Genomic DNA, 16,084 nt, shown 5'->3' with positions numbered 1-16,084 from the left:
TGGCAAACTAGATCGACAAAACAGTGGAGGCATACGTAGACGATGTGGTCGTCAAAACCAAGCACGTCGAAACTCTAGTAGATGATTTGAGGCTCACGTTCGATAATCTCCGAACATATGACATTAAGCTCAACCCGGAAAAATGTGTTTTTGGCGTACCAACCGGAAAGCTCTTGGGCTTCATTGTATCCGATAGAGGAATTGAAGCAAACCCAGCCAAGATCCGAGCTCTATCACAATTGGATATCCCAAAGGACCTCAAACAAATACAAAAATTGACGGGATGCATGGCAGCTTTAAGCCGCTTTATCTCCCGTTTAGGAGAAAAGGCATTACCCCTTTATCGCCTTCTCCGACGCATCGAACACCTCGAGTGGACGGATGGTGCCACGGCCGGACTCGAAGAAATAAAAGCCATATTGGCAACAAATCCGGTCCTGGCCGCGCCCAACATGGGCGAACCAATGCTATTATATATCGCGGCAACTCATCAAGTTGTAAGCGCGATACTCATTGTCGAACGAGAAACGGACGGACACAAGTTCCCCCTTCAAAAACCAGTTTACTACGTGTCCACTGTCCTGACTCCATGCAAGTCATGGTACCCGCATTATCAGAAGATAGCGTACGCGGTGTTCATGGCATCCCGGAAGCTGCGACACTACTTTCAAGAGTGTTCGATAACAGTAGCCTCCGAAGTACCTCTTAATGACATTATAAACAACTGCGACGCGACGGGCCGGATTGCCAAATGGGGCATTTAGCTCCTCCCGTTCGACATAACCTATAAGCTACAGCGAGCTATTAAGTCGCAAGTTTTGGCCGACTTCATCGCCGAATGGACTGAAGCCGAACTCCCTAAAGAGTACGGCGCATATTCCAACTGGATCGTGCACTTCGACGGCTCTAAAATGTTGGCTGGTCTGGGGGCTGGCGTCCTCCCGACGTCCCCAACCGGAGACATGGTTCAATACATACTCCAGATAATGTATACGGACTCCAACAATGCAGCCGAATACAAGGCCCTTCTACATGGCCTCCGGATGGCAGTCTCCATGGGCATTCAACACCTAGAGGTGCGCGGGGATTCGAACCTCGCGATATCCCAAATAAATGGAGACTTCGATGCCAAGGATCTGAAAATGGTAGTTTATCGCAATGCCATCCTAAAAATGTCAGCTCAGTTTGAGGGGCTCGAATTTCACCATATAGCCCGGGATAACAACCAGGCAGCAGACGTATTGGCACGCATTGGCGCAAAGCGCGATGCCGTCCCCCCCCCCCCCACATCTTCCTAGAGAGGCTGTTCAAGCCATCCGTACTATGGGAGGGGGAATCCGGAAATAATAATCCGGACCCAACCGCAGTGCCCGACACCAAACATTCTGACACAATCGGTGGTTCTGCCAACGAAGTAACATCCTCAGCCCATGTAATAATGGCAGTCATTGCCCCGTGGACGGAACCATTCCTAGCCTACCTAACCAGGCAGGAACTTCCCGAGGACCAAAACGAGGCCCGCTGCATAGTGCGGCAATCTAAAGCCTATAAGGTCCATGAGGGAGAGCTTTACAAGAAAAGCACAACCGGAGTCCTTCAAAGGTGTATCTCCGAAGAGGAAGGGCGGAACCTTCTGGCTGAAATTCATGCCGGACTCGGCGGGCACCACGCCGCAGCCCGGGCCCTTGTAGGCAAGGCCTTCCGCACAGGATTTTATTGGCCGACGGCCCGGGCAGATGCTCAGGACTTAGTCCAACGATGCGTCGGTTGCTAGCTCTTTGCTAATCAAAGCCACATGCCACCCACCGCCCTCAAAACTATACCCATAACCTGGCCCTTCGCGGTCTGGGGGCTTGACATGGTTGGACACCTTAAAGGAGGAACCCACAAGCAAAGATACCTACTGGTCATGGTGGATAAGTTCACCAAATGGATAGAGGCCAAGCCTATCAAGACGGCCGAATCTGGACCGGTGATAGACTTCATATCAGGGGTCGTACACCGTTACAGCGTCCCCCATAGCATCATCACTGACAATGGCACGAACTTTATGGACGATGAGGATAAACTCTGGTGCAAAAACATGGGCATCAAACTCGACTATGCTTCAGTCTATCACCCTCAAACTAACGGTCAAGTCAAGCGAGCAAATGGTCTAATCATGAGCGGCATCAAACCCTAATTAGTGTGGTCCCTTATGGAATCTAACATGCACTGGGTAGAGGAGCTCGACTCCGTACTCTAGGGGCTGCGGACCACTCCAAATCGCATGACCAGATTTACACCATTCTTTATGGTATACGGCGCAGAGGCAGTTCTGCCCTGTGACATAATTCATGACTCACCTCGCGTGCGCATGTATGAACAAAGAGAAGCCGAGCTCGATCGGCAGGACAGTTTGGACGCATTGGAGGAGGAGCGTGACGTGGCAAAAGCTCGTTCCGCATTCTATCAACAGCAAGCTCGAAGATATCAAAGCAGAGTAGTACGGGCCAAAACTTACAACGTTGGCGAGTTAGTTCTACGCTTGCCGGACAAGAAAAAGGACAAACTCAAGCCCAAATGGGAAGGTCCCTTTATCATTGACCAAGTCCTGACCGGTGGAGCGTACCGTTGCGAGATCCATCGGATAACCGACTCGAGCCAAACCCATGGAACGCCGCCCATCTCCAAAGATTCTACGCCTAGCGCCGGATTCTGAGTTCGTCTCCTTCCTCCGTCTATATCTTACATATTAGCTGTCTTTTGTTTCTCTCCTTCTTCCCCCTTTCCTTACAGCCTTTGAAAACTTGTTTGCGCATTGTTCGCACACACTTGATGCACTATCCGCGCTCATTATACCTGGGGGCTTCTTTAACAGAAGCTTATTTATACGGGCTTCATGCCCAACGCATGTGTCACACTTCCGCATGTACCTTTTATTCACCATTATATGCATCGATATGACTTAAGTTTTGGCCAAGCTGGGTTGCCTAGCTCCTGTGCTTACCCCTACGTTCCCGATTGTTCGGCTAGGTGGTAAAGGGAGCACCTCTGCGATTGTTATTACCGGGTCAGCCGGATGTGTACCTCAGACTGGGTGAAGCCAAAAGCTAGTGTTCTTAAGGGAATATTCGGTCGGTGAACTAAAAGACGATTTCTTACCTATTTATTCATCTGCCCCCAGATGTTTTTCTGCTTTTTTCGCAGTCCGGACATGCACTTTAGGGCATGCCTCCCAGGGAAAGGAACCCCTAACGGAACTATTCTCCCTGGAAGATGTTTCTTACTAACCATGTAATATAACATAACTAGTTGGCCACTTGTCTGATAAAGCACTAATGACCCCTACGCCTGGTCTCCACGCATGCCCCGGTTCGTATATAACCGCGAGGGTATTCGGACAGACTCCGGACTATTGGGTCCCGAGGTTGAAGCGAAAAGGTCCGCTATGACAAACGATCTACAATTCGGCTAGAAGGCATTTTACATGTCATCTTAAATTTCATTGTCAACTTGACTGGGCATATTCCTCTTCAATGCCATCCAGCAGGTTGTCTAGTTTACAGTCCTGCTGGGAATACTTTGCGGCCAATTCTACTTGGCCGTACACTAAGCTCACATGGATCTCCTTCCCATCGGGCCCCGTAGGTCCAACCTCGGCCATGTGGTTTGGGTCAGCCTTCGTGTACCGCGTCTTCACCATGGCCCAGGCCTCCCTGGCGCCTTGATGGTAGGCCGATATCTTCCATAAGCGGAAGCGCTGCCGTGCTCCCTGAAGCCTCTCTGCAAGCTCTCCCAGGCCTTCGCGTAGGGAGACAGATGGCCACAAGGCCTGGGCGATGCCTTTCATCACCTGCCGAACTCGTTCGTGCAGTTGCAAGATCTCGAGAAGCAGGTCATCTGTAGAACCGGGCATCTCCTCTGCAGGAAGGCCTATGAGCATACCTACAGACATAACTCTGTTAGACGACTTCCTCGCCAAACTCTTTTTCAAAGTTCGTTCAAGCACTTACTAAAAATGCCGCGTCGAAGTCGTTGATTCTCCTTAACGGAGTCAGATAGCTGGGCACGAACATCCTTTAGTTCCTCACCCAGCTGGGTGTTGGCATCTTGGAGATTATTTTTCTCCCGCCTCACCCTTGTAAGCACACTCTCGCCGGCCTTTAACTGGCGCATGAGCTGTTGCTTGTCCGGATCTATCCCGGCGCCATCTGCAATATTATTGTCAGACTTATACACACGCCGCACTTCATAAATTACTTGTTTTTTGAAGCATATGTTACCAGAGGGGGTCTCTTTGGCTTCCCCCGCTGCGGCTAGTGCAGCCTCAAGTTGGGCTTTGCACTCCTCCAGCTCCTGGGACAGTGGGGTATTCTTTTCGGTAAGACCCTGCACAACAAATGATCCTTAAATCAGTTATTCTAACTATTTCAAGTCTCGGGGGCTACTGGCATATATAACTGTCAAATCTTCTCACCCGTATGTCTTTTACATACCGCTCCGTGGCTCTGGCTAGACCATTTTGAGTGGCACGGAGGTGCGCATCTCCCGAATTAAAGGCATTCAATGCCTCTAGGGAGAAACACGCGTCACGAAGAGCTGTCCGGCGGCGCCTGTGATTCATGGCACTCTCCACCTCGGAATTGGTGCCAGATAACCTGTCGGCATCCTTTGTCGGAGGAACATCCGACGCACGCCCCGTGTTTGCCTCCGCTTCTGGACCTGGCTTTGGAGCCTGGCGAGCGGAGGACTGATTGGCAACCTCTCCGGATACAGTCCTGCGAGCGCTCTTCTTCCTGAAAAGGAACGAGCGTTAGTATGCCTCCCGAGAATAAAGCCGGGGAGTAAAGTGACACGCTATACCGTTGCACCGGAGTTTCGATCCGGACCGCACTTCTTTTTAGCCTGCTGGGTCGTGCTGCCCCCTGTTGGCCAGCCGCCGCGGGCTCGGCCTTCCGCCTCAAGGGCTCCGCCTGCGAAACACCATCAGTATATGGTGATCGAAAACACGCATGGATGGGTCATTTTCAAAGTATCGGGGCTTCGGTCTCAGTTACCTGCGAGGCGGGAAGTATTCCGGGGTAATCGGTCGTAATGGCGACCAAGGCATTATCGATGCTCAGTTGATGGAAAACCCCGTCGATCAGCTCCACCGATATGTCCGGATCCTCTTGGGAGGTCGGATCAAGGAACCATTCCGGATCCTCGGGTTGTGGAGGCGGGCTGTTTATATCCTTTACGGCCAGGCACAGTTCCTGCGCCAAAATCACAAAATGAGATACTTGACTATGGGAGTACGGATCGGATAGGCAAAAATGAACGTCCGCTTACCCAACTTGGAGGATTGTTCATAGAAAATCCGCCCTGCGGATTGATGCGGAGGAATTCGTCCTCTTCTCCCTTGTACAATGCGGACAAGATCTTTGTCAGATCGGCGACCGACCCCGGCCCCTTACGGCCGCAGCGGGTGGCATCATCCTCCCCGTTGAAATCCCACATGGGGTGGCCTCTATACTGGAGCGGCTGCACCCCCCGCATAATGCATATGGCCATGACTCCCATCATGGTCAGTCCGGAATGAGCTAACAACCTTATCCGACTCATCAGGTAAATGACGTCCCTGTCGTTTTCCCTCTGAGGGCTCTGTGGATGCCAACTTTGGCGTTTCTTCGACGGAGCGTTATTGAACTCAGGGAGGCCGACCTGAATAGGGTCCGGCAGGGGGACATCTTCTATATAAAACCATGCCGAAGGCCAGTCTTCGGACGCCTTCTTTGGGGTTCCGGACAGATATCCGGTCCCGGCGACGCGCCATAGTTCGGCTCCGCCCACTTGATATATCGACCCCTCTTGAGAACGGGGCACAAGACAGAACAACTTCTTCCACAACACAAAATGAGGCTCGATGCCCAAAAACAGCTCGCAAAGGGCCACGAAGCCCGCGATATGCAAAATGGAGGCAGGCGTAAGGTTGTGCAACCGGAGGCCATAGAACTCCAGGAGCCCCCGGAGAAACGGATGAATTGGAAATCCGAGCCCTCTTATCAAATAAGAGACAAGGCATACCTGCTCTCCTTTGGAGGGGCTGGGGACGTTCTCCGCTTGCTTTCCGCCCTTATAAGTGGTGAGTCTGGCTCAAATCGGGACCATGAAGGCTGGGGGAAGAAATCCCTTGGTTTGGAGCGCCACTAGCTCACTGTGCGGGACGGAGCATCTCTCCCAATCTCCAGGCTGAGGGCTAGGAGGGCGAGAGGAGGAGCCGCATCGACTGTCCATGATGGAATGGATTTCTGTCAGATGCGCTCTGATGAATGCTCGCGAAGGGAGGATGGTGTGATTCGGACCTAGATCATCGCCTCTTTTATAGACAGCTCATTTGCGCAGCTAGGGGGGTAAATGTAAAAATACCCTAACTTTTCACATTCGTTCAACACGTGGAAGACGGCCATTATTGGGCGTGGAAGCCGAGGAGCGCAGCATTCACAGGAAGCCGGACGCTATTCAACAGGTACACAGGGTTTGGAGAAGAACCCGCCTTGCAATGCCGAAGACAATCTACGCGCCGGACTCATCGCCATTGAAGGCTTGTTCGGGGGCTACTGAGGGAGTCCCGGACTAGGGGGTGTCCGGATAGCCGAACTATCATCCTCGGACGGACTCCTGGACTATGAAGATACAAGATTGAAGACTCCCTCCCATGTCCGAATGGGACTTTCCTTGGCATGGAAGGCAAGCTTGGCGATACAGATATGTAGATCTCCTACCATTGTAACCGACTCTATGTAACCCTAACCCTCTTTGGTGCCTATATAAACCGGAGGGTTTTAGTCCGTAGCACGAACAACAATCATACCATAGGCTAGCTTCTAGGGTTTAGCCTCTCTGATCTCGTGGTAGATCTACTCTTGTACTACCCATATCATCAATATCAATCAAGCAGGAGTAGGGTTTTACCTCCATCGAGAGGGCCCGAACCTGGGTAAAAACATCGTGTCCCTTATCTCCTATTACCATCCGCCTAGACACACAGTTTGGGACCCCCTACCTGAGATCCGCCGGTTTTGACACCGACACCTTCCATAACCAGTTTGTCAATGTTTCTTGGATTTTGCGGCAGTAACTCGTTTTTGTAGATGCTGCACAACATAGTGATCGCGTCAAACATCTAAATATATAAGAATGTGCTACAAGTTTAGTAGATTACTATGTATAAGCTGCAGTACTTAGCACTTACTTGATATAAGGTAGTATCTCAGGACAGTAATTCAACACATACCAAACCATTTTGTCCAAATCTTTAGGTTTGTCCTCTTGTCGACTCTTCCCTATAACTCGAACAGAATAATCGAAAATATTGAGCCTGAGATTGTCTTCACCCACCACTTTGCTAAGCTGATCAGCTGTTTCAATGTATTTTGAGCAGAATGTCAATGCTTCTGTAGCGATGTAGGCCTCTGCAATTGAACCCTCAAGTCTAGCTCTGTTCCTGACATAGCCCTTGAAAGTGCCTAGCCGCCTTTCAATAGGGTACATCTAGCCATACAGTACTGGACCTCTAAGTAGTACCTCATCAGGTAGATGAACAGCCAAATGCACCATCACATCAAAGAAGGTTGGAGGATATATCTTCTCAAGGTCGCATAGGATAGTTGGTATCTTGTCTCTAAGACACTCCAAATCATCTATCCTGATATTTCTACTGCAGAGTTCCCTGAAGAATTGTCCCAACTCTGCAACTACACTGTATAAGTCAGGGTGGCCCAATCCTCTAAGGATAACAGGTAAAACCCTTTGAAGTAGGACGTGGCAGTCATGAGTTTTCAACCCTTGTACCTTGTTTCCATCTACACTAACTCTCCTTTCAGGGTTGGAAGCAAATCCATGTGGTAATCTCACACGTGACAGGACCTCGCAGAATTCTTTTCTTTTTACCTTGTCCAAGACATACACAGCTGGTGCCATATCCCGTTGTTTACCTTCATCTTGCACCTGCAAATCCTTTCTGATACCCAGATGTGTCAAATCAATCCTAGATTTTAAGGTATCTTTCGTCTTGCCTTCAATATTAAGAAGTGTGCCGACAATGCTGTCACATATATTTTTCTCGATGTGCATCACATCAAGATTATGCCGCAGATCCATGCTACCTCTTGAGCATGCGTTGGTTTTCCCTTGAAGAGGAAAGGGTGATGCAGCAAAGTAGTGTAAGTATTTCCCTCAGTTTTTAAGAACCAAGGTATCAATCCAGTAGGAGGCTACACTCAAATCCCTCATACCTACACAAACAAACAAGAACCTTGCAACCAACGCGATAAAGGGGTTGTCAATCCCTTTGCAGCCACTTGCAAAAGTGAGATCTGATAGAGATAATGAGATAAATATTTTTGGTATTTTTATGATATAGATTGGAAAGTAAGGATTGCAAAATAAAATAGATCGGAAACTTATATGATGGAAAATAGACCTGGGGGCCATAGGTTTCACTAGTGGCTTCTCTCAAGATAGCATAAGTATTACGATGAGTGAACAAATTACTGTCGAGCAATTGATAGAAAAGTGCATAGTTATGAGAATATCTAGGCATGATCATGTATATAGGCATCACGTCTACGATAAGTAGATCGAAACGATTCTGCATCTACTACTATTACTCCACACACCGACTGCTATCCAGCATGCATCTAGAGTATTAAGTTCATAAGAACAGAGTAACACATTAGGCAAGATTACATGATGTCGAGTGATAAACTCAAGCAATATGATATGCCTTGCTGCCCCTGCTGTCACTGGAAAGGACACCGCAAGATTGAACCCAAAGCTAAGCACTTCTCCCATTGCAAGAAAGATCAATCTAGTAGGCCAAACCAAACTGATAATTTGAAGAGACTTGCAAAGATAATTGGAGAGGAGAGGAGGTGGTTTAGCAATGGAGAAGAGGGAGAGGAGCGTGCGGTAGCGATTTAGGATTGGACGAGAGGGCCGCCGCGCTGTGACAGGATCAAAATCAAAATCAATTTACCCTTCAATTAAGAAAGCGACACGACATTAACTAGTCTCCCTTTTATTCTGGGTCATAATTGAACATGATTTTCACAAAAAAAATATGTTATACGTTGCAAAAATAATATAATTTGAAAGTACATTCAGATACGAACCAAACGATATAATTTTTGGTGACGTGCATTTACATTTTGCTTGTCAAATATAGTACATGGTGAAACTTTGACCCAAAATACGCAAAACAAAAAATACTTCCAAGACCAGTGCCGCTCCTCTCCTCTTAAACCACCGCTGCTCCTCTCCAGATCCAATCTAAATCCAGCGACGCTCCTCTCCTCTTCCATTTCAAAATCATCGCCCCTCCTCTCCTGTTCCAATCCAAAACCAGCATCGCTCCTCTCCCGTTCTAATCCAAAACCAGCACTGCTCCTCTCCTCTTCCATTCAAAAACCACCGCCAGCGAGTGAAGGTGCTGTGGAGAAGTAGATCGATGGAGGAGTACAACCGATATGTGAGGATCGCGGACGGCAACCCTGTGAACCTAGCTAGGATGTTGGAGATATAGTCTTAGTTTGACAACAAGGACCAACTAGTGGCGACGGTGACATCCATGGCCAAATATATGCAACAGAGCGAAAAGGCAATGATACTCCTGAAGGGAGTCGCGCGGGAGTACATAGAGCTGCTCCTCTGGGCCATGGAGGAAATAGATTCACCGGATCCGATCGTGAGGGAATGGTGGTGGGATTATCGATCCCATATGGAGCGTCCACCAGAGATTGAAGGATCGAGCATCTAAGGGTGCCGTTTGTGAGGGTGTCATGCCAGACCGAGCCGATGGAGTCTTCGTCGACCGAACCCAGCTGCAAGAGGAGAAAGAAGTTGGCCCGACAATGCTTCCCCGCCATCCTCCCCCTTGCTGTTCACATTGTCTCAAGGGGCGGCTGTCTGCCGCCGAGGAATAGGAGGGGATTGCTGTCAGTGTGAAAACCGGCGGATCCCGGGTAGGGGGTCCCGAACTGTGTGTCTAAGGCTAATGGTAACAGGAGGCAGGGGACACTATGTTTTGTTGGAAATATACCCTAGGGGCAATAATAAAATGGTTATTATTATATTTCCTTATTCATGATAATTGTCTATTGTTCATGCTATAGTTGTATTAACTGGAAACCATAATGCATGTGTGAATACATAGACCACAACATGTCCCTAGTGAGCCTCTAGTTGACTAGCTCGTTGATCAATAGATGGTTATGGTTTCCTGACCATGAACATTGGATGTCATTGATAACAGGATCACCTCATTAGGAGAATGATGTGATGGCCAAGACCCAATCCTAAGCATGGCACAAGATCGTGTAGTTCGTTTGCTAAAGCTTTTCGAATGTCAAGTATCATTTCCTTGGACCATGAGATTGTGCAACTCCCAGATACCGTAGGAATGCTTTGGGTGTACCAAACGTCACAACGTAACTGGGTGGCTATAAAGGTGCACTACAGGTATCTCCAAAAGTGTCTGTTAGGTTGGCACGAATCAAGACTGGGATTTGTCACTCCATATGACGGAGAGGTATCTCAGGGCCCACTCGGCAATGCATCATCATAATGAGCTCAATGTGACTAAGTAGTTAGTCACGGGATCATGCATTACGGAACGAGTAAAGTGACTTGCCGGTAACGAGATTGAACGAGGTATTGGGATACCGACGATCGAATCTCGGGCAAGTAACATACCGATTGACAAAGGGAATTGTAAACGTGATTGATTGAATCCCCTACATCGTGGTTCATCCGATGAAATCATCGTGGAACATGTGGGAGCCAACATGGGTATCCAGATCCCGCTGTTGGTTACTGGCCGGAGAACGTCTCGGTCATGTCTGCATGGTTCCCGAACCCGTAGGGTCTACACACTTAAGGTTCAGTGACGCTAGAGTTGTTATGGGAAATAGTATGTGGTTACTGAAGGTTGCTCGGAGTCCCGGATGAGGTCCCGAACGTGACAAGGAACTCCGAAATGGTCCGGAGGCGAAGAACGATATATTGGACGAAGGGTAATGGAGTCCGGAATTGTTCTGGGAGTACCAGGTGACGACCAGCGTGACCGAAAGGTGTTTCGGAGGCCCCGGCAAGCATTGGGGGGCCTTATGGGCCAAGGAGAGGGGGCACATCAGCCCACTAAGGGGCTGTGCGCCCCTCCCACCCCATCTCACGTAACGTGGAGAGGTGGGGGCGCCTCCCCTAGGGCAGCCACCCCTCCCGGCTTGGGGGCAAGTTTCATAGGGGTGGGGGCGCCCAAACCCATCTAGGGTTTCCCCTGTGGCCTCCACCCCTCCCCTAGGGAACCCTAGGGCGCCTCCTCTATCCCCCTTCCCCCTATATATAGTGAGGGAGAGAGAGGGCAGCCGCACTCTTCCCCTGGCGCAGCCCCTCCCTCCTCCAACACCTCCTCCTCCTCCGTAGTGATTGGCGAAGCCCTGCCGAAGAACCACGAGCTCCATCGCCACCATGCCGTCATGCTGCTGGAGTTTTCCCTCAACTTCTCCTCTTGCCTTGCTGGATCAAGAAGGAGGAGACGTCCCCGGGCTGTAAGTGTGTTGAACGCGGAGGCACCGTCCGTTCGGCGCTTAGATCGGAATCGACCATGATCTGAATCACTGCGCGTACGACTCCACCAACCGCGTTCTTGTAATGCTTCCACATCACGATCTTCAAGGGTATGAAGATCAACTCATCCTCTCCCTCTTTTTTGCTATAATCTCCATAGATTGGTCTTGGTGATGCATAGAAAATTTTGAATTATTGCTACGTTCCCCAAAAGTGGCATCATGAGCTAGGTCTATTATGTAGATTCTATTGCACGAGTAGAACACAAGTAGTTGTGGGCGTTGGTTTGTTCAATATGCTTACTGTTACTAGTCTTATCTTGATTTGGCGGCATCGTGGGATGAAGCGGCCCGAACCGACCTTACACGTACGCTTACGTGAGACAGGTTCCACCGACTGACATGCACTTGTTGCATAGGGTGGCTTGCGGGTGACAGTCTCTCCCAATTTAGTCGGATCAGATTCGATGAAAAGGGTCCTTATGAAGGGTAAATAGAAATTGGCATATCACCGTTGTGGCTTTTGCGTAGGTAAGAAACGTTCTTGCTAGAAACCCATAGCAGCCACGTAAAACATGCAACAACAATTGGAGGACGTCTAACTTGTTTTTGCAGGGTATGCTATGTGATGTGATATGGCCAAAAGAATGTGATGAGATATGTGATATATGAGATTGATCATGTTCTTGTAATAGGAATCACGACTTGCATGTCGATGAGTATGACAACCGGCAGGAGCCATAGGAGTTGTCTTAATTTATTGTATGACATGCGTGTCAATCAGAACGCCATGTAATTACTTTACTTTATTGCTAACCGTTAGCCATAGTAGTTGAAGTAATAGTTGGAGAGTCAACTTCATGGAGACACAATGATGGTGATCATGATGATGGAGATCATGGTGTCATGCCGGTGACGAAGGTGATCATGCCGCGCCTTGAAGATGGAGATCAAAGGCGCAAGATGATATTGGTCATATCATGTCACTCTATGATTTGCATGTGATGTTTGTCATGTTTACATCTTATTTGCTTAGAACGACGGTAGCATAAATAAGATGATCCCTCACTAAAATTTCAAGAAAGTGTTCCCCCTAACTGTGCACCGTTGCGAAAGTTCGTTGTTTCGAAGCACCATGTGATGATCGGGTGATAGATTCTAACATTCACATACTACGGGTGTAAGCCTGATTTACACATTCAAAACACTTAGGTTGACTTGACGAGCCTAGCATGTACAGACATGGCCTCGGAACACAAAAGACCGAAAGGTCGAACATGAGTCGTATAGTAGATACGATCAACATGAAGATGTTCACCGATGATGACTAGTCCGTCTCACGGATGATAGGACACAGCCTAGTTGACTCGGATCATGTATCACTTAGATGACTAGAGGGATGTCTATCTGAGTGGGAGTTCATTAAATAATTTGATTAGATGAACTTAATTATCATGAACGTAGTCAAAAGGTCTTTGCAAATTATGCCGTAGCTCACGCTTGGTTCTATTGTTTTAGATATGTTCCTAGAGAAAATTTAGTTGAGAGTTGACAGTAGCAATTATGCGGACCGGGTCCATAAACTGAGGATTGTCCTCATTGCTGCGCAGAAGGATCATGTCCTTAATGCACCGCTTAGTGTGCTGAACCTCAAGCGTCGTTTGTGGATGTTGCGAACATCTGACATACACGTTTTTGATGACTATGTAATAGCTCAGTGCGTAATGTTAAACGGTTTAGATTTGAGGCATCGAAGACATTTTTGGAAACATCGTGGAACATATGAGATGTTCCAAGAGCTAAAATTGGGATTTAGGCTTGTGCCCACGTCAAGAGGTGTGAGACCTCTGACAAGTTTCTTAGCCTGAAAACTAAGGGAGAAAATCTCAATCGTTGAGCATGTGCTCAGATAGTCTAAGTACTACAATCACTTGAATCAAGTAGGAGTTAATTTCCATATGAGATAGTGATGGTTCTCCAAAGTCACTGCCACCAAGCTACTACAGCTTCGTGATGAACTATAACATATCAGGGATAGATATGATGATCCTTGAACTATTCACGACGTTTGACACCGCGAAAGTAGAAATCAAGTAGGAGCATCAATTGTTGATAGTTAGTAAAACTACTAGTTTCAAGAAGGGAAAGGGCAAGAAGGGATACTTCATGAAACGGCAAATCAGTTGCTGCTCTAGTGAAGAAACCCAAGGTTGAACCCAAAACCCGAGACTAAGTGCTTATGTAATGAGGGGAACAGTCACTGAAGCAGAACTACCCTAGATACTTGGTGGATGAGAAGGCTGGAAAGGTCGACAGAAGTATATTGGATATACATTATATTAATGTGTACTTTACTAGTACTCCTAGTAGCACCAGGGTATTATATACCGGTTCGGTTGCTAAGTGTTAGTAACTCGAAATAAAAAGCTATGGAATAAACGGAGACTAGCTAAAGGTGAGATGACGATATATGTTGGAAGTGTTTCCAAGGTTGATGTGATCAAACATCGCATGCTCCCTGAGGGAGTCCTGTATTAGGGGGTATCCGGATAGCCGGACTATATACTTCGTCCGGACTACTGGAGCGTGAAAGATACAAGACTCAAGACTCCGTCCCGTGAACGGGTGGGACTCTCCTTTGCATGGAAGACAAGCTTGGCGATCCGGATATTATATTTCCTTCCTTGTAACCGACTCCGTGTAAACCCTAGCCCCCTCCGATGTCTATATAAACCGGAGAGGTTGGTCCTTAGAAGGCCGATCACAATTACAGTCATAATCATCATAGGCTATCTCGTAGGGTTTAGCCTCTATGATCTAGTGGTAGATCTACTCTTGTACTACTCATATCATCAATATTAATCAAGCAGGAAGTAGGGTTTTACCTCCATCGAGAGGGCCCGAACCTGGGTAAACAATGTGTCCCTTGCTTCGTGTTACCATCACCCTAAGGCGCACAGATCGGGACCCCCTACCCGAGATCCGCCGGTTTTGACACCGACACTCCCTCTACCATCGGGAATGGTATTAAACCTAAATAATTGTTATTTGGTGTTTGTGTTGAGCATAGACTTGATTGGATTATGTTTATCGCAATACGGTTAAGGAGAATAATGGTTACTCTGTTTATTCGAATAATACCTTCAATGGTCTTGCACCTAAAATGAATGGTTTATTGAATCTCGATCATAGTGATACACATGTTCATACCAAAAGATATAAGATAGTACTGATAGTACCACATACTTGTGGCACTGCCATTTGAGTCATATTGGTATAAAAAGCATGAAGAAGCTCCATGTTGATGGATCTTTGGACTCACTCATTTTTGAAAAGATTGAGACATGCGAACCATGTCTATTGGTATATACGCATGAAGAAACTCCATGCAGATGGATCATTTGGACTCACTTGATTTTGAATCACTTGAGACATGCAAATCATACCACATGGGCAAGATGACTGAAAGGCCTCGTTTTCAGTGAGACGGAACAAGAAAGCAACTTGTTGGAAGTAATACATTTTGATGTGTGCAGTCCAATGAGTGCTGAGGCACGCAGTGAATATCGTTATGCTCTTGCTTCACAAATGATTTGAGTAGATTCTAAGTATATTTACTTGTTGAAACACAAGTCTGAATTATTGAAAGGTTCAAACAATTTCAGAGTGAAGTTGAAAATTATCGTGGCAAGAGGATAAAATGTCTATGATATGATCATAGATATGAATATCTGAGTTACGAGTTTGGTACACAATTAAGACCTTGTGGAAATTGTTTCATAACTAATACCGCCTGGAACCCCATAGTGTGATGGTGTGTCCGAACATCATAAATGCACCCTATTGGATATGGTGCATATCATGATGTCTCTTATCGAATTACCACTATCGTTTATAGGTTAGGCATTAGAGACAACCACATTCACGTTAAATAGGGCACCATGTAATTCCGTTGAGATGACACCATATGAACTATGGTTTAGAGAAACCTAAGCTGTCATTTCTTAAAAGTTTGGGGTTGCGACTCTTATGTGAAAAGTTTTAGCCTGATAAGCTCGAACCCAAAGTGGATAAATGCATCTTCATAGCACACCCAAAACAGTTGGGTATACCTCCTATTCAGATCTGGAAGCAAAACTGATTGCTTCTAGAACCGAATCCTTTCTCGAGGAAAAGTTTCTCTCGAAAGAAACGAGTGGGAGGATGGTGGGGAATTGATGAGGTTATTGAACCCTCACTTCAACTAGTGTGTAGCAGGACACAGGAAGTTGTTCCTGTGGCGCCTACACCAATTGAAGTGGAAGTTGATGATATTGATCATGAAACTTCGGATCAAGTCACTACCAAACCTCGTAGGTCGACAAGGATGCGTACTACTTCAGAGTGGTACGTAATCCTGTCTTGGAGGTCATGTTGCTAGACAACAATGAACCTACGAGCTATGGAGAAGCGATGGTGGGCCTAGATTCCGACGAATGGCTCGAGGCCATAAAATC

Source organism: Triticum aestivum, chromosome 1B, assembly GCF_018294505.1.
Source record: "Triticum aestivum cultivar Chinese Spring chromosome 1B, IWGSC CS RefSeq v2.1, whole genome shotgun sequence".
Classification (NCBI taxonomy): domain Eukaryota; kingdom Viridiplantae; phylum Streptophyta; class Magnoliopsida; order Poales; family Poaceae; genus Triticum; species Triticum aestivum.
The sequence above is the reverse complement of the archived record's forward strand: the minus strand, read 5'-3'. Positions refer to the sequence as shown.